General features: G+C 38.4%; 1 long non-coding RNA gene and 1 other non-coding gene across 9 annotated transcripts; one reads left to right on the forward strand and one right to left on the reverse strand.

Moving 5' to 3' along the window:
- Positions 1 to 6,560: 6,560 nt before the first annotated feature.
- On the forward strand, positions 6,561 to 6,666 carry LOC117129420. Its single transcript, XR_004453069.1, has one exon. It is a non-coding gene; the product is annotated as a small nucleolar RNA R71 (small nucleolar RNA).
- A 3,105-nt stretch (positions 6,667 to 9,771) lies between these two features.
- LOC103847767 lies at positions 9,772 to 16,367 on the reverse strand. 8 transcript variants are annotated; one of them, XR_004452595.1, is made up of 8 exons: positions 15,367 to 16,367; positions 15,169 to 15,276; positions 14,472 to 15,088; positions 14,033 to 14,371; positions 13,853 to 13,917; positions 13,588 to 13,634; positions 13,340 to 13,487; positions 9,772 to 13,257 (listed from the first exon to the last, which is right to left on the reverse strand). It is a non-coding gene; the product is annotated as an uncharacterized LOC103847767 (long non-coding RNA). The 8 variants fall into 8 exon arrangements; XR_004452590.1 differs by having other exon boundaries at positions 13,744 to 13,917; positions 15,367 to 16,364; XR_628844.3 differs by having other exon boundaries at positions 13,331 to 13,487; positions 13,744 to 13,917; positions 15,367 to 16,362.
- Positions 16,368 to 19,497: the final 3,130 nt, after the last annotated feature.

The following is a 19,497-nucleotide window of genomic DNA, read 5'->3' on the forward strand; positions in this document are numbered from 1 at the left end:
TGCCAACATACACCTGATCTTATCTGCTATTGTCCTGTTCATCCTCTCAGACACTCCATACTGCTGCGGAGTATAAACGCAAGTACCTTCCACTCTGAAAAATTCTCACAAGTACCTTCCACTCTGAAAATTTCTCAAACACCTCATCTTTACTCCTTAAGAACCTGATCCAGACCTTTTTTGAGTGATCATCGATGAATGTAAGAAACTATCTACATCCTGACAGAGTTGGCTCATTCGAAACCGAGTCCCATAGATCACTGTGAATGTATTCAAGAATACCTTTTGTAGTGTGTTTGCCCTCTGGAAAGCTTTGCTTGTGGGACTTTCCAAATACACACTCCTCACAAAAATCTAAAGTGTGGACCTCCTTTGAGTCTAGATAACCTCCTTTGAGTCTGAATAACCTCCTTTGACCAGAAGATTCATGTTCTTAAGACTCATGTGTCCTAACCTTGAGTACCATTTGTTTGTCAAGTTCACATCAGCTCTGACAACAGATGCTTCTCCCTTCACCACCGATCCTTGCAAATAATACAGCCAATCTTGATATTTTCCAGATATCACTTTCTTGTCATTCTTGTAGAAAGTAACTGTGAAGTCTTCTCCTTCATACTTGCAACCGCTCTTTTCTAACTGGCCATAAGAGATGAGGTTCCTGCTCATGGTTGGCATGTATCTCACCTCAGTCAAGATAACCGTAGCTCCTTCTGAGTTTATGATCTTCAGCTTTCCTATACCTTTGACTTCACTGAAAGTATTATTTCCCATTAATACCTTTCCACCATCAATCTCTTTGAAGTCAAATAAAACATCTCTATCTGGTGTAATGTGGAATGTACATCCAGAATCCATGACCAACTCACTCTTGGGGTCTTTTTCACTTGCTGTCAAGATCATAGGAAACTCCTTTTCTTGAGCGACATTTGCAGAATCAGCTGCTTTCCCATTCTTCTTTTCAGGACAATCTTTCTTGAAGTGTCCTTCCTTCCCACATATCCAACACTCTCTAGCTTTATGTTGATTCTTTGGTCTAGATTTAGACCTTGAATCCCTGCTCTTGGATCTTCCACATGACTGGCCAGAACCCTCCCTCTCAGGTCTACCCCTGGCCACAACCAAACCTTCTGCATTTGACTTAGCCTTTCCAATGAGCCCATTTTCCTTTATCTCAACTTCCTTGGCATAAGCAGAACTGGTTACTTCATTCAGAGTCAGTGTTTCCTTCCCATTACCGTATTTAAGTGTATGAACCAGTGAGTCAAACTGCCTTGGGAGACTAGACATGACCTGGATTGCTTGGTCCTCATCGCTCACATTAATGTTCAAACTTGCCAAATTGTCTACCAGTTTCAGAAACACATCAAGATTCTCCTCTATGCTTTTGTGCTCTTCCATCTTAAAGGTGGCAAACGTCTGCTTCAAATAAATTCGGTTAGGTAAGGACTTTGTCTGATAATCCCTTTCCAGAGCCTTCCTTACTCCTAGAGCTGTTGTCTCCTTCATAACCTTTCGCAGGATCATGTTGCTAAGAGAAGAGCATATCAGATTCTTTGCTCTCTTATCCTTCTCCTTTTTTAGCGGATCAACCGGAGAACTCCTAGCTTCTGTGACCTCACCATCCTTTTCTTTTCCTTTAACAGAACTGCTGGATTATTCTTCTTCAAGAACAAAATCCAAGCCCTGAAGCTCAAGCTGCATAATCATTTTAAACTTCCATAAACCATAGTCTCATTGACCGTCAAACTTCTTCACCTCAAATTTACCTTGAGGTGGTTCCAAGACAAGACTTTATTCTCTGCTAAAGCTGAACACCCAGACCAACAAGCTTTAATTTCTTCAAACAACTCCAAATGCTGAACAGAACCAGAAACCCCTGAACCTGTGTAGCCAAACACCAATAGCAGATTAGAAACTGAAACTGTAACCTTTCTCTGCCAAAGCTGATGCTCTGATACTAATTGTTGAGAATAAGTAGATCCTTAACCGGTTTATTCTAACTTGACTAATTAACATTAGCACACTTCTTGTTCTTGTTTGAGTTTGTTAAAGACACACAAGCTTTGGTGACCCAGTTCCCTGTCGGTACATCTGAGGAGAAGACGGTATTCTCAACGATTCCCTAGTATCAAGTGTATACAAGAGCTTTCTTACACAACCACCTCTGAGTTTCTCTATCTACATAGAGACAACACGACAATAAGCTGAGGGCTTAAGCTTACTGAACCTGTGTGTATGGAGATGAAATCTACACTCTAAAGGGAAAGAAGTAGTCTGAGACTCTTGACCGGATCCCCCTTTGCTTCTCCACTATCTTTTGTAGATGCTCCTTCAATCTCTTCTTAGCTCTTGCTTCTTGCCTCTCTCTCTAATCTCAGATCTGTGTTCTTGATGTTCTGAATGTGTTTTTTTTTAAGGCAAGAGTTAGGTTTAGGGTATATATATATATTTTTTTTTTTGTTTTTTTTGTTTTTTTTTTTATGAAACTCACTAACTAATCTAGGGTCGAAATTTAGAGAGAGAAAAAGTGATAAATAATCTACACTAGGCGTTACCTTCCAGACCTGTCTGAAGAATCCGATCCCATGTATACCAAGCCCCAAGACAAGCGGTTATGTCAGGTTTAGTGTTGGAAATCAGCTTTGGTTAATTCATACGGTTCAAGGCAAGTGTGTAGTTGATAGGTTGATCTGCTTTAACATCTTTAGTGCTATCTGCAATCAGTAAATCTAAAATAGTGCTAAAGATTGGTTAGATATTCAAGTTTGAATCAATATAAGATTATAGTCCTTATTTTCAATAGCTAAGCATAATTTATTAAAATTCCTTTTTATATGAGAATAAAATAGATTATATCAGTAGATCTCCCCCCAGACTTAAATTACACTGTCCCAGTGTAACTCAGCCGGAGTTATGATGAATAGTTTATGATGTACGAAATGAAACAAGTAAGGAAGATACATCTGACCCGATTAGATATCGATCGATGTGTAAGTGGTACATCGATCGTCGTGTGGTTGTCTATGTCGAGCGATTTCGACATTTCGTCGTCGGTCGATATTCAAGTCCTCCTACTTGGGTCTCCTAAATCTGAAAGAAATAAAACGAAAGTAAATAATTGCTAGCTAATAAAACCAAAATAAAATACCTAATAGTGGGTTGCCTCCCACTCAGCGCTTGGTTATAGTCATTTAGCTTGACTGTGGTAGTGATTGGCTATTGGGTGGAGAAACAGCTGCTTGTTGGAAAGCAAGCATCCACGTCATCTCTGCACATTCTGGACCAAGATGCAATGAAACTTCTTGTGGCCTCATCATTTCTTGTCCATCTGTCATCCATCTTTTCAAGTACATTGGAGATGTTCTGTAGCCTTTCTTGAACGTTGTCAATGCTGACCTGGTGCCAGCCTATGTTGTCATAGGCGTATGCTGAAAGATCTGTCAGTTCCTTTTGCATTGACTCTATCGTCTTGTGTATCAGTTGCTCGCTGTTGGTGTAGACTCGGCGTCGATCGATGCGATTAGGTGTTCGTTGGTCGATCTCGGCGAGTTGCCATCGATCGATTTCGCTCGATTCCTGTCGATCGATGATGATATCTGGTGTTGGGCTGCGAGTTGCCTTTGAATGGCTTTGACTTCTTTCTGTAGCCATTCTGCGTGGCTGTCTAGTCCACTGATTTTGTTGTCGAATGGAAAGTAGATGTCATCGCAACGTTTGTCAAGTCGTTCCTCCATGGTGTCTAGAGCAGTGTAGATCTTGGATGTGATCTTGTCAACCTCTCCTGCTGTGTAAGGAAGTAACTCCACATGTTTCTTGCCATCAATCCAAGGCCCTCGTAGTCTGTCGATTGATGCTGATTTTGCCTGCAAAAAACTTTGATTAGTAATGTTCTCAATATCCTTTTGGGCATGAAGCAATTGACTAGACAATTTGTTTAAATATGTCATGACTGGTGATATAAAGCGGTCATGCATGTCCTCGTAAGTCCTCAGCCTCTCATTCATGGCTGTGACTTTAGCGTCGAGCGATGTGAAGGTACACATGTCGAACGATGTGGCTGGTTGTTGGTCCTTCTTGCGAATGGTGTCCAGATTGTGCTGTAGTAGCTCGATTTTAGTGCTTAGCCAGTCCACGTTGTTGTTGAGAGGGCAGTAAACGTCATTTATCCTCGTGTCGATGTATGAGACTTCCCATTCATCCCTGTGTTGTGTTGAGCATTGCGGTTCTGCAGAGATCTGGGCTGTAGGAAGACTGACGTCGATCGATGTTTCCTATGTTGCGTTGATCGATGCGGAGGTCGTAGCTTCCTTCTCAAGTTGCTGACGTAAACTCTCAATTTCTGTTCTCATTTCTGCCATACTTCTGAAAAGCTCATTGTAGCCTCTATCCAAAGGCTGATGTGTATCTTCTACCAATGTTTTGAGCTCCTCTCCAAGTTTCTCCTGAGCTCCACAAATACCAAACACCATCTAATCGATTTCATATTTGGTGTAGAGTTCTGGTGCCAGTCTTGTGAGTGTGAAGGAAGTGGCATGTTCTGGAAGACAGATGTGGCTCTCTTCAAAAAGAGATGCTCTTTCCAGTAATTTCCTGATGTCGTCCTTTGTGACAGGTATCATCTTACCAGCTACGCCTCGTGCGTGTCCACACTCATCTCTGTAGACTCCATACTCGTCCCTTTGTTCCCAAGTGAACTTTCTGGCTCCGTACATGTCAAAAGCGCGGTTCCCAAATTCATACCGTCTGTCGATCGACGTTGGGTCATCTCTATCGATCGATGTTGGTGTTACCCTGTCGATCGATGTCTCCGTTGTTCCGTCGATCGATGCTTGCCTTTTGGTTAGCGTGATAGATCTGGATTGATTTCTGTTGTGGCGACTCCTACGTGGTTGTTAGGATCTGCTTGAATGACGTCTGGAGTGCCACGTTGCTGTGAGAATAGGTTGTCAGGTCCATTGGCTACTTGAAGGATGTCTGCTATGTCCTCTCTGGACACTTGTAAAATCCTTCCATCTATTGCACGTGCGTTGCCATCTGGGTCCCTGAAAATACCAAATTCATCAGGTGTTAGAAAACCGTAATCAATGTTTGCATAATCATTCAATTTAGAAATAGAAAGATTAGGGTTTAGAGTAGTATCGATCGATGTAGGTACAGTTGCATCGATCGATGTAGACCTTGTGGTTTAGAGTAGTATCGATCGATGTAGATACTCTTCCATCTTAAGATCGATCGATGTAGTGAAACCATCCATCTCCTTATCGTTAGCTTCCCTCTTAAGGTTTTTAGGAATCTTCTCCTTTCTTTTCCTTAACCTTCTCCCTTCAGCTTCTTGTTCTTCTTGAACGGATTCTGGTGAACTATTTAAAGGGTTGGGTTTTGGTTCGGGTGGGTTAGCTAATGGTTTAGGTGGTGGTCTGAGTGCGTTGATGTAATCATTATCGATTGAGGGTAACCGCACTCGGTATGTCAGAGGTGCCTGTCGATCGATGGGAGGTGTGTTGTGACGATCGACGTCGGACTCACTCTGTCGATCGATGGTTGGCTCAACCGATCGATCGATTTTATCATAGAAAGGGGAGGATGGGTGAGGATGCTTAGCTGCAAATTCTTCATGAGTTGGAATTCGAACTGCATTGCAATCAGTCGATTTAGCGGACGACATCGATCGATGACTGGAGTAATCCGTCCATCGATCTTCATCATGGTCTGTCGATCGATGCGAGTTCATCGACATCGGTCGACACCATTGAGAACCGCCGAGACTCATGGAGCTTTCGATTTCGAAGTCTCCTTCCTCAAGCTTTTCATTTCTCACCACTTGCCAGAAATCATCATCTATGATGGCATTTACGTGGTGTTTCCCTTTGTCGGCTCCTGCCTCTCTAGCGAAAGCTTCTTGCCACTTTATAGTCTCGCCCGTCTGAATTACTTGGGTTTCAAGTTTTCTCACCTGAGTCCCTAAGGTCTCGATTTTGGTGTTCAGATTGTTGTAGGCGGAGTCTATTTTACCGTTGAAATCCACGGTGATTTGTTGTTGTCCCAACAGTGCTCGATCAAGCATTTCTACGATCTTGCTTTCCTGAGTCTGGGGTGGTGGATTTTGGTAGTAAGAGTTCGAGTAGCTTTTGCTGTTGTTGAAGGGTTTTTGAAATTGTGAACTTTGGTTACTTCTTTGACCATTTCCAAAGAAGTTTCTGTTTCCGCCCTGGTTTCCAAATTTCTGGAATCCTGTACCTCCGATGTAGTTCACATCTTCTTCTCCTTCCGTATCTGCTACTTCTCCTTCAACTGAAAAGACTTGCTTCCTAAGAAGCTCGTGCACCACATCTAACTTAGCTCTTACTTCGTCCATCTGTTCCTTCCCGATAGAGGCTGCAGACTTCTTCCGTTCAGAGTCAGTGGTTTTGGTGCTGCTGGTGTTAGCAAGGTTTTCGATAAGTCTCACAGCTTCCAACGGATTCCGAGTAGTGAAGTTTCCTTCACTCGCCGTATCAAGAGCCATTTGATACTGTAGGGCGAGACCTCGGAAGAAAGTGCTTAGCAGCTGCACTTCGTTAAATCCGTGGTGTGGACAGTCTCGCTGGAAGAACCTAAATCTAATCCACGCATCTTTGAAGGACTCTCCAGCCTTCTGCGAGAATGCGGAAATTTTGTTCCGAAGTTCTTCAGCGCGCGCCTCATCGAAGAAGTTTCGTAAGAAAGCATTCTTGATGTCGGTCCAGGATGTTAAAGATCCTATGGGTTTCTGCCTAAGCCAGTGCATCGCTTCTCCATTCAGCGTGTATCTGAAGAGCTTGCACAGCAGGTAATCTTCGGGGACTCCTTCCATCCGAATAGCAGCGATTAGATCCTCGAACCGTTCCAGATGGTCCATAGGATGCTCGTGCAGTAACCCAGAGTAGGGTATCTGCGACACGAGAGTGTAGTATCGAGGCTTCAGCTCGAAATTCTGCTTCTGGATCTCTGGAAGTCGAATGGCTGATCTGTTGGAATAGTACTCATCTGGGCGATTGTAGTTGGCCAGTGGTTTCGATCGAGCGTCCTCATCTACAGGTTGAGCAGCTCCTGTAGCATCAGCATCAGGGATTACAGTCCCCTGAGCATCTATTTTCTGACCTGTTTCATTAGGCAGATGACCGGCCTGGTCATACAGGTTTCCGTTCTCGTCCTGTGTTAGAATAATAATGTTTACCATTTTTGACGACACGGTATCGATCGACGTACGTGGCGTAGTATCGATCATTGTCGAACGATCGGGATCGATCGACGATGATGGTCTGGTGTCGGTCGACGGTTGGTTGTGCGTATCGATCGACGACGAAGTTGTTGCGTCAAGCGATGTGGAACGTTGACCTCTACGGATGGTGCGTTCCAAATGAGCAGGATCGTCTGAGAACAGCAAGTCTTTCTCCTTGTTGCTTCTGGTACCGCTGGGTATGCACCTGAAAAGACAAGAAAAAGATTATTAGAAAGGGGGTAGAGAAAAGAATAAGAATCAATAAAACTAAATCTAATGGCGATCAAAGCTCCCCGGCAACGGCGCCAAATTTGATACCACTCAAATTACCCTAAGGAGTGTTACTCTCATCAAAAGAGGTTCAGATGTAGTACTTAGGGATCGAATCCACAAGAAGCTAGGGAACAATTAAATCTAGTGTTTCTTAATTCTAAAGGTTGTAAATGTTTAAATGAAATAGCAATAGTAACAAGCGAGTAAATAATAAATGTAACTTGGTTGGAAATGATATTAGATGCATGGCCACTATTCAGGTGTTGGAGATTATAATACCTATAGATGCCTAACTGTTGCATGCATGATATATTAGAGCTCAATCGCTTAACTCAGTGATCAGCTGTCGCATGTTTCACTGGTCAACAGACTACATCTCGTGTCTCAACGGTTAGTATGTCGACGACGAGAGAGTGTCGATCGATGGTCTATTAAGACGTCGACCGATACACCTTTGCCAACGTCGATCGATAGTCAGTTGAGGACATCGATCGACGGATTCTAGCCAGGCCTATGCGCGAGTATGATATGCCCTATTAAGATACTAAATTGGCGGTTAGCCCTCTCTAGAAATCCTAATATGATAGATAGATGTCAGGATGGGATAACAAGGGTGCTTGAGTATGCAATCCTATGATCAAGTTCTAGTTAGCAAGGCTAAAACAAGCAATGAATATAAATCTATCATGAATATCACAACAAGGCAGATCTATAGTTTGGGGCTAATCCCACAAACCTATCTGAACCCTGGATCTAATAATTGAACTACTCAGACATAGCAAAGCAATTCATAACAATAAGGAATGGAAACTCATAGTATAGATGAAAAGAAATGAAAACAAGGAGTTCCAATCATAAGTGATATTCTCTCCCAAATGAAACTTGTAACAAAACTAGGTCTATAAAAGCTCTCATGCCGTCAAAACACTTAGGCAGTATATAATCTACTAGGTTAAAAACTCGTCAGGGTATTTTGGTAATTTGGCTTGGCCTTGGTTTTTAAGTCTGCTGAATCCAAATGTCGCGTGTCTGGTGTCTCGACATCGATCGATGGTACTTGTGTATATCGATCGATATTAATCTTCATCTGTCGAGGAATCTCCTGGTATTGATCGTCAGCACTGATGCGCATCGATCGATTGTTCTTCCTCTCGTCGATCTCTACGTGGTCAGCTCGGGTGAAATGTCCTTTAAGCTCCAAAATGCTCCAAAGTCATAGCTTTACTCTGAAATGCACATAAACCTGAAAACATACCTAGAAGAGTAGAAAACATAGATATATATATATAATAAAATACTTATATACCATGGATAAAAACGGGTCAAATCCAAGGTATATCAATTTACATTGGGGACAGTGTAGTTTATGTCTGGGGGGGAGATTTAGTGATAGTTTATTATTTACTAGTCTTATTAAAACGTTTTTCAAAAAGTTTTATTGAGTCAAGAACGGGATAATGAACTTATAGATTTTTGCTTGTTATCTAACCACTCTTTAGCACCATTCTAGACTTACTGATTGTAGATAGTACTAAAGATACTAAAGTGGATAAACTTGTCAACTATTCACACTTGCTGAGATTGTTTGAAGGAATCAAAGCTGACCTCCAACACTAAACTTGACACAACTGCTTGTCTTGGAAATTGGTATACATGGGATCTGATTCTTCAAACAAGTCTGGAAGGTAAAGCATTGTGTAGATAGATTAATCACCCTTTCTCTCTCTATTTTCGAATTGTAGATAGATAGATAAAAAAAATTAATTATTATATATATATCTATTAGAGATTTATTAGAAAGGAATTCGAACATGACTTGGTGGCTACAACCATTAAGGCTTGCTTCATAAGAATTCTATAGGTAAAAGATTAAACGGGACTTGGTGGCTACAGCCATTAAAGCTTGCTTCACAAGGATATAGGTCAAAAATAAGTGAACATGACTTGGTGGCAACAACCATTAAGGTTTGATTCATGGAAGCCTGTCCGATCTTGGTCAATGATTTTGCAAATATAAGCATACTTTGATTAGGAGAGAAAATTAGTAGAGAGAGAATATGAACTAATGTTTACCCGCAGGTCCAGATACTTGTTTGAAATTCTTTGCATTCTGTGATCGATATCCCCAAGGTAAAGCCTACACTTTTATATATGCTAAGAAATGAGGTTGGTAGAGGGGAATGTCAGACACGATTTGCTAAGTTGTTGGCTAGATGAATTTGGTTGCTAAGCTAGGATATGATATAATGTGCTTTTGCGATTAGGACTTTTTAGATGTGGATTGCAATATTGTAGAGGTGATGATTATAAATTTTAAATCATGTGAGTCCATGTTGTTTTTAAATCTCTTTCAGAGAGACTGCATATTTATTTTGCTTGAGGACAAGCAAAAGGGTAAGTCTGGGGGAGTTGATAGACTATGAATTTGACCCACTTTTATCCATGGTTTATAAGTGTTTTAAATACTAATTATTATATTATAGAGTCTATTTAGAATATTTATAGGATCAGGAGTGATTTGGAGATAAGTGATGATTTTGGAGCATTTTGGAGATGACCATCGAGCTTGACCATCGGTCGATAATGAAGAGGAATAATCGATCGATGTTCATGTCTTAACATCGATCGACAGCGAAGCACGCAGAAAGCCCGTTTGGTTACCCCTGACAAGTTTTTACCTAATTATATAAGCTTTGCCACCATGTTAGAGGCAAGGTGTGCTTTCTTGTTTTATTATTTTTCACAGCAAGGTTTTCTAGGATTTTGATAGGTTGAAGAGAAGATCCAAAGTTATAATTTGTGATTGGAACTCCATTTATATCTATTTACTATTCTAGTGAAGTTTTCTTACCTAATTGATGTTATGAACTGCTTAGCCATGTCTTAGTAGTTTCACTGTTAGATTTTAGGGTTTAAATATGTTAGGAGGGATTAGCCCCAACTATAGATTGCTGAGTTGTGGTGATTGTAATTAGGCTTGTTCATTAATGTTTGTTTCTAGATTAGCTACCTAGAACTTGTCCTAGGATTGATAGATAAATGCGAGAGCTTCATTCTCATCCTAAAAACATTCTAATTAAGCTAAGTTTCGTGGTATGAGTAAGGCGAGAGCTGATCTAGTTAGCTTAGTAAGCTATCATTCAACCCGCGCATAAAGCTTAACTAGAAGCGCGTCGATCGATATCATTATTTAATAATCGATCGACGGAGCGAAAGGTGAATCGATCGATATCCCTATAGGATCATCGATCAACAATTTCTAATTGATCGACATACGATAGTTGAGATCATTAGATCTAGTTAATAGACAAGTCCAAACATGCACAAGCTGATAGACTCGTTGACTAAGTAGTTGACCTTTACATTATCATGCATGCAACTCATTAGGCATCTGTAGGATTATAATCCCAAGTTTCCTGAATAAAAACCCTAAGTCTAGCTATTTCCTTTTAAGCACCTAAACCTCAACCAATCAATTGAGCAAACACTTGCTTCATAAAAACTGCAATTTACATTTAAAACCATTAAAACACCCTGCTTAACAAATCATATTAGATTTCTTAAATTCCCTATCTCCCTGTGAATTCGATCCCTAAGTACTGCAACTCAACCTCGTATTTGACAGAGTATAACTCACTCCTTAGGGTAATTTGAGTGGTATGAGGATGTTCGCAAATGATCTAAACTAAGACTAAATGTTTCCCATTTTATTTCTGCAGATTCTTCTTGCATATTGAAGCTTCTTGTTGCTGTAGATTATATTAGCGCTGTTCTTTTTGTCTGGTTTTTAGTTTTTCTTCGTTCTGGTTTGATATATTTGAGTCTCATCGTTGTATTTGTCTTCAAAATTTGTATAAATTGGTGTGGAGCTGTGGTGTTATTGTTGGAAAATGGAAAAGACATTGGTTTGGCTACCGAGGTATGAATATGTTCCATATTTCGTTAAGTAATAGAAATAAGTTGATGATTTATGTTGATAACTAGTGGTTTTCCCGGACTACGCCCGGGTTACTTATATAAATTTTAGTTTAGTTTAATATATTATATTACTATTTGATTATATATATAATGCATATCTATCAATTTTCACAAAACATAAATTATAAAATGAATTTAAAATTATCTGAGTGCAAACGCTAATAATATTGAAAATAGATATTATATGATTTCATAACTATATGTTGTTGATTTACTTTTCTTATAAGTTTTATTAATGTTTTAGACGTATTTTTCAATTAATTTTATTTCCTTATTGCGATATTTTTATTTTTTAGAACTACTTGTTTCAATAAAATTAAATATTTTATTGATTCGAGAAGGGGTTATAATTATTGATATAAAAATAAAAAACTAAATCAAGTTGGGGTTAAAATCAAGTAAAATTCGGGCTTTGTTAATTTACGGTATTTCTTTTTTTTTTACGGTATTCTTCTGTATGAATACAGACCTCTCACCCAAATGAAATAAGATGTAAATATATAGATTGTATTTTTACTTCTCATCATTATTTTGTTACGAAGATAAAACAATAATTTAACAGATACTGAAAATTAATGTATGATGTTTCAATTTTTAATTTTCAGTAAAAGAATAATAATTTATTTGAAAATATAATTTTTATTTTTATTTTTAAAAGTGTATTTCAAAATTTAATCCTTAAATTATATATATAACTTCTAATAAACTCCACTAGCTTGCTTTTTGAAGTATTATCTTAAGATATAAAACTGATTGACCGTGTGTGTATCGAATGAAATAGACGAACTTAATATTTGTTAGTGTAGCATTGATGTTTGTTTTGGACATTTACTCCGTATCTGTGAGTTGCAGTTGTGTTCTTTTTTTAACATTGTGTCAAGAATGTTAGTCTATGTACTTTTTGATGTCATTTATGGGGTTTCACATATTTTTCCATCGTCTAAAGATACATAACTTTTTTTGGGTTTGTTTTGGTTGAATCTGGTTCTAAATGTTAAAGCATAGAAGGTGGTTTTGTTTTATTTAATATGGTAATAGATATGGTGGACAAATATTCGTCAAATGATGAAAATAATTTTGGTAATTAGCTTGTAATAGTAACATGTGCCGAACCGGTCAACTATATTGTAGCGGTAACATGTAATAGTTTCTCTTATACCTCTGTAATTTATCAAGTAATATTCAAATCCGGTGACTTTTATCTAATATTAGAAACAGGTTTATTACTTGTAGAACTCAGCGAGATTTTTTTTTATCTTCGAGTATATTTATTCTCATCATATTATAGTCAAACTCTTGATTCGAAATAATGACGTGGTTGGAAGTGTGAAATGGATGGAGGTGATGACTATGGACTTATGAAAAAGCTTGGGATTTGTAAAGTAAATATGGTATGTAACAGCGTAGCTAATTCATTCCATCAAAGTACTTTGATATTTTTTTTGGAAGGCAATGACTTAGTTTCGGAGGAGTTGATCAAGTGAGATAAACCAAACATTTATCTATCGAAACCGTTAAAGTTTAAGCTGGTAAAAGATAAGTACCAGAACAAAATAATCAACTGAAGATGTAGACGTAATATTACATGTGTGTAATATGTATATTGTTGTGATAACATTTAGCAGAATGGACCAGGAACGGAATGCACATGCGGTTGACAATGGAGAACATAAGCATTTAGCTCAGAGACCGTCATAGTTTAAATTTTCTGAACACCCCCATACTTTTTCGAACTTGTCGAGCAGTTCATGTCAGGCTCACCAAAACTGCTGTGTGAATATACCTTTAGTTGCAAGTTTAAAGACATCTAACCTCGGGACACACATTTGAGCAACTTACCAATCTGACCTGAGCTTAAACATAATGAGCTTCTAAGTTCCCGGCTGATTAACATTTTATCATGAGGAAATTTCTTTAGCTAGATCAGCACACAAACCTGCTGCTAGATTAGCAGCAGGTGCTCAATACTTATTAGTATGTGTCGGCGGTGAAGTAGCTGGCAAACAATAGGAAATTATGAGCAGTGAAAGACAAAATAACACAAGCAAATCATGTTTTGCATGATGAACCCTGAAACGTTGCAGGTAAATTCAAACCTATAGAGAAGCTGGCTTGTGAAATTAACATGCTCTAAAGTGTAGACCTTAAAATTGAAAGAAAAAAATCAGTTAGTGACTTGTTTGCAAAAGTAAGGAAATAAACAAACTACTCGCAGTTAGATATGTCTCTAAGACAATTAAGTAGCAGCTCACCATCTGGAGCTCTTGCGAAATAATTGCACGAAGAAAAGCTTTGGAGGTAAATAAATTGTATTGACGTCAACAGATATCTCAGGAAACTATAACAGGTACAAAATCATACTTCTGAGTGCAGCAACATTATGTCCTCAAAACCAACAGCTGTTGAGCTAGCTGCAGATTAATTTCCTAAGATCAAGATAAAAGAGACGTGAGCTTGCTTAGTGTTACTTGAAGTTAGGTAATGTGGTACCGAAATAGCAATATATCTTAACGACATGTTCAAAAAGAAGCAAAATCTTACCTCCACATTTCTCTTCGACTTCGGTGAGAGACCAGTGTCTTTTAAATAACAGAGATGCAAAAGATCCATGCCTCAGACAAGTAATTGCAGACGCTGGTAATGATAAGATCAGAAACAAAATTATTCAAACATGAAAAAGTAAGCAAAATATACATAACAATGAACCATATCACCAGGATTTGCCATAGTGCAATTGAAGCAACACCATTTCACAAACTCAGCTGGCATCTTCTGAGGTTCCCAATCACTATAGCCTTCCTCATCGTCTTCATTCAGCAATGCCTGTGCACCGTAAATATCTTGAAACGTCAACTCTCCTCTTGAAACCATAGCTGTTTTCTGCAAAAGACATTAACAGATATATGAACCCAAAATATTTGTGGCATAAAGTTAAACGTACAGAGGAAAATCAATGGTTTAAAGTTACGGATGATGATACCCCAGTGTCTCCATTGCTAAGCTCATTGAAATGTGTTTCACCACCATTGCCATGTTTTCTTTTTGAACCCACAAAAGAACTCTCGAGAGTTTCTACACCATTGTTACCTCACCGGTGACCGGAACTACTAACCAGCAATCTTCTCTGGGACAAAGTATAAATAGGGTAGCTATCAAAAATTAATGTGGAGAGACAAATCAAAACCGAAACTTGTTTTATTAACATGCATTGCCTCCAATTGTTTTAAATGTGTCACAGTGGTGGCTCTATATTTCTCCTGTAACCATGGATTTTCTCCAAACCTTTTCGAAAAGCATAAGATTGTTAAGCCATATATATGATAGAAAAAAAAAATCAAAGAGAAGCTAGCCGGTTCTCTGAGTCAGGCATCAGTTTCAGTTTCAGTCTCACTTTCACGCTTCACACCTTGCGAGCTTCCCGCCTCACACCAGGTATGAGGTTGCAGCATAGAAAAGAGCAATCTAAAAGATAGAGATTGCCACCAGCAGGTGTGTATTAATCACGTGCTTTACTGTCCGTGTAGGTAAGGCATATAAACAGCACGAAACATTACTAAATCAATGCACTTCACAATTCCCCCCCCCCCCATACTGGAGCTGTTTAAAATTACAATCACCAAATTCAAAACTATAGGAATTGCATCAAAAAATGAATCTCTTCAAGTTCAAGATCTAACCTAGGTTTTAACGCCGCCGTTGGAAAGAGTAGTGATGCGTTCAGAGGGGGTTGCAGAGATAAGACCAACTGTGACTTTCTTCCCCGTAATCTTGGAATGTCGAGGGCACTGCACACCCAGCGAATGTTGATTTTAAATGGTACATACTCTTGCGGAAATATTAAAGTAATTAAAAGAAAGCTTTTCAAGATTCGCTACCTTCTCATTGAGGAGCATGAAATCCACACTCATAAGCTCCCCAGATTTCTTAGCGTTCCTAGCCTCCCAAAACAAAGAAGACTTGTGACAACTCTGTCATCCAAACGACCAGCTTTCAAATCGGAGAAGTGGAGCTGAGTAATCGCCATTCTAAGAACTTCTACTTGTAGGGTTGTCGCAGGTAGATGATTCGTAAGACGTTTGAGATTCCTCTTGAGATCCTAGAGACTATATATATGTATCCAATTCGATTGATGGGGGAGGAGAAAAACCTGTATTGATGAGGAGAAAGTGGGTGAATTGATTGAATGCCATCAACACTTAGTTTCTCCGTCAAAGGAACTGGTAGAAGACAATATGACGGGAGTTACTGCTTGTGACGACAACTAAGAAACCCTACAAAAAAATCAATAAGCCCAAGAAATTTTCAAGCCCAAGATGTTTAATGATTTACGGAAGAAAGAGACATTGAGGGAACCGCTGACGTGTCAAAACCTTATATCATGATTGGTTGATTTTTCAATCCTGTGTGGACACTCTCCCAGTGGATTATATCTTCCTTTTAGTATTGTATTGATTGTCTTTTTCTAAAATCTTAAAAGAATCTTAAAATAATATTTTTGTAATAATAACTTTTATTTTCTAAATCTCTTTTAAATCCTAAAAAAAAAATATCATATTTTTGACACATGTCAAAATCTTAGAAAATTTGTTGACACATGTCGTGATCATGTTAATTAGCAACTTTGAAGAACCAAACTTTATATAATAAGATTTATATGTACTTACAAAGCTAGCCTTGACTATGAGGAAGAAGCAAAACAATTTGTGACATAATCAGTGTGGCCAGTTCGTAAGATTCGTTAGCTGAAACTACCTACAGAAGTTGAGTCAGTTAGAAAACCACCTGCCGTAAGCATCACATGTTATGTTTAAAATATATTTTTGATGTTGGAGTGAGATATTTTTTAATGAATATCTGTATTTACAAGTTTAGGTATGTTTTGTAGCAATGTGGTGATTTTGGAGCATTTTGGAGAAAAACTTAGACGAAACTCGTAGCTGCCCATCGAGTCAGCTGAGAGTCGACATTAGAGTCAAACGTCAATCGACAAAGATCCATTGTGGTCGACGAAAATCGGGGCGTGAGAAGGAAGCCACATGTCTTGACCGACTTAAAGCCCAAGACACACAACAATTACACAACTACCTCTCGCCGACTTATATCTATTATTTATGTACTCTACCATTGTCTTGTGCAATACACACTTCATATTCTATTATTTTCATACCATCAAAGTTTAGGGTTTTTAGTAGTTTTGAGAGAAGATCCAAGACTCCTTCAGAGCTTTGTATTGGAACTCCATTTTTCCTACTCTATTCTATTATATGCTTTTTATTCAGATTATATCATGTCTTGCTTGATTATGTCTGAGTAATTCACTTGTTAGATTTGGGGTTCATAATGTGATATACCATGGATTTTATCCACTTTAAGCTTAGTATATAGGTGTTTTTAGATACTTTATAGTTGTTTTGGATACTTTTTAGTATGTTTTCTGGTTTAGGTACGTTTTGGAGGAAAATAATGATTTTGGAGTCTTTTGGAGGCTTTTGAGTGCACAACTGCACATACATGTTAGATGTTTTGATATAAATGGAGACCTTCGCATTGTGCGATTGAGCTGATCATTTGCCACAAGATAGAGACTTCAGTTAGCTTTCCAATGCCACAAGTTTGATGTAAATCCAACGGTTAAATCAGAAGTTATGCATGTTTCACTGAAGAGTGTTCAGTCTGTCTAATGAGAGAGAGCTGTCGAGGAGATGAAGGAACATTGATCGACGGTGCACCCTTGGTGTCGATCAACGGTGATTCCAGAACATGGGCCGATTATATTTCAAGACTAACTTAAGCCCAGAAGCAACCAGAAATTACCATAATAGCCATAGACGACCTAAAACCCTATTTATGTATTTTCTAAGCCTTTGTTGACGGCTACGCTTTCTTTACAACTTGTTCTTAGTTTATGCTAGGAGAGAAGGGAGGAAATCCTTCAGAGTCCTCCTAGAACTCATTTGGCTTTCATATTGCTTTCTATTTTATATCTATTCAGTCTATGATTTTTGTGATAAACTGCATGCTTGAATAGATCCACCTGTTAGGTTTAGAGTTATAATAGTCATGAGGGATTAGCCCAAAATATAGAATTGCTAAGTGTCAGGAATATGAAACAACTAAAAGGTTCTTAATGCCTGTGTTTTAAAATAGCTAATTGATACCACTCAAATTACCCTAAGGAGTGATTTGTACTCTCTCAAATAAGAGGTCGAGTTGTAGTAATTAGGGATCAAATTCACAGGGAGCTAGGGAACCTAAGAAATCAAATATAATTTGTTAAGCAGGATGTTTTAATGGTTTTAAATGTAAGTTGCAGTTTTTATCAAGCAAGTGTTTGCTCAATTGATTGGTTGAGGTTTTGGTGCTTAAAAGGAAATAGCTAGACTTAGGGTTTTTATTCAAGAAACTTGGGATTATAATCCTATAGATGCCTAATGAGTTGCATGCATGATAATGTAAAGCTCAACTACTTAGTCAACAAGTCTATCATCTTTCGCATGTTTGGACTTGTCTATTAACAAGATCTAATGATCTCAACTATCGTATGTCGATCAATTAGAAAGTGTCGATCGATGATCCTATAGGGATATCGATCGATTCACCATTCGCTCCGTCGATCGATTATTCAATAATGATATTGATCGATGTGCTTCTAGTTAAGCTTTATGCGCGGTTGAATGATAGCTTACTAAGCTCACTAGATCAGCTCTCGCCTTACTCATAGCAAGAAACTTAGCTCAGTTAGAATGTTTTCAGGATGAGAATGATGCTCTCGCTTTTATCTACCAATCCTAGGGCAAGTTCTAGGTAGCTAATCTAGAAACTTACACTAATGAATAATCCTAATGACAATTACCACAAGTCAGCAATCTATAGTTGAGGCTAATCCCTCCTAACCTATTTAAACCCTAATATCTAATAATGGAACTACTCAGACATGGCTAAGGAAATCATAACAACAATTAGGTAAGATAACTTCATTAGAATATAGTAAATAGATATTAGTAGAGTTCCAATCACAAATTATAACTTTGGATCTTCTCTCCAATCTATCAAAATCCTAGAAAACCTTGCTGTGAAAAATAATAAAACAAGAAAGCACACTTTTCCTCTAAAATGGTGGCAAAACTTATATAATTAGGTTAAAACTCGTCAAGGGTAATCTTGTAAATTGGTGAAGACTTGGGCTTCAAGTCGGCTGTGACCAAATGGGCTTTCTGCGCGCTTTGCTGTCAATCGATTTCAAGACATGAACATCGATCAATTATTCCTCATCACTATCGACCGATGGTCGACCTCGATGGTCATCTCGGGTGCTTGCTTCAAAATTCTCCAAAATTATCCAAAATCATCACTTATCTCCAAATCACTCCTCATCCTATAAATATTCTAAATAGACTCTATAATATAATAATTAGTAGTTACAAGACTTATAAACCATGGATAAAAATGGGTCAAATCCATGGTCTATCACTAACTAGGACCTTGCCTTTAGATAGTAGGGCGCAAGCGGAAGTTTGGTTCTCTGTCTGATTAGTTTAGATTGTGCTAGGATTTCTAGAAACAAGCGAAAGTTGATTTAGTTAAACCTAGTAACACGTCAACCCGTGCGATAACGCTCCCTAGAAGGTTCATCGCTAGTTTCATCGATCGACGGGCTGAAAGTGTATCGATCGACACTTTCTCAAGAACAACAAGCGATAGCTGAGGTCCTAGATCCGGCGATAGATAGTCTAAATATACGAAGGTTGATCGACTATTCTTATTGTTTGAGTTCTAGAATATCCATATATACTTAAGCACCTATATCATTATAATCCTAATTGTATTAATAGAAACCCTAGTCTAGCAAACCATCATTCCATCAAACCCCAATCAATCAATGGAACAATTACTTGTTCACCTTTGCTATTTACTGCTTTAAAACCTACTTGCCTAGCTTAACTACATAACTAGATAGATCTATTGTGTGCCTTGGCTCCCTGTGAATTTGATCCCTAAGTGCTACA

The sequence above is a fragment of the Brassica rapa genome, chromosome A10 (assembly GCF_000309985.2).
Source record: "Brassica rapa cultivar Chiifu-401-42 chromosome A10, CAAS_Brap_v3.01, whole genome shotgun sequence".
NCBI lineage: Eukaryota > Viridiplantae > Streptophyta > Magnoliopsida > Brassicales > Brassicaceae > Brassica > Brassica rapa.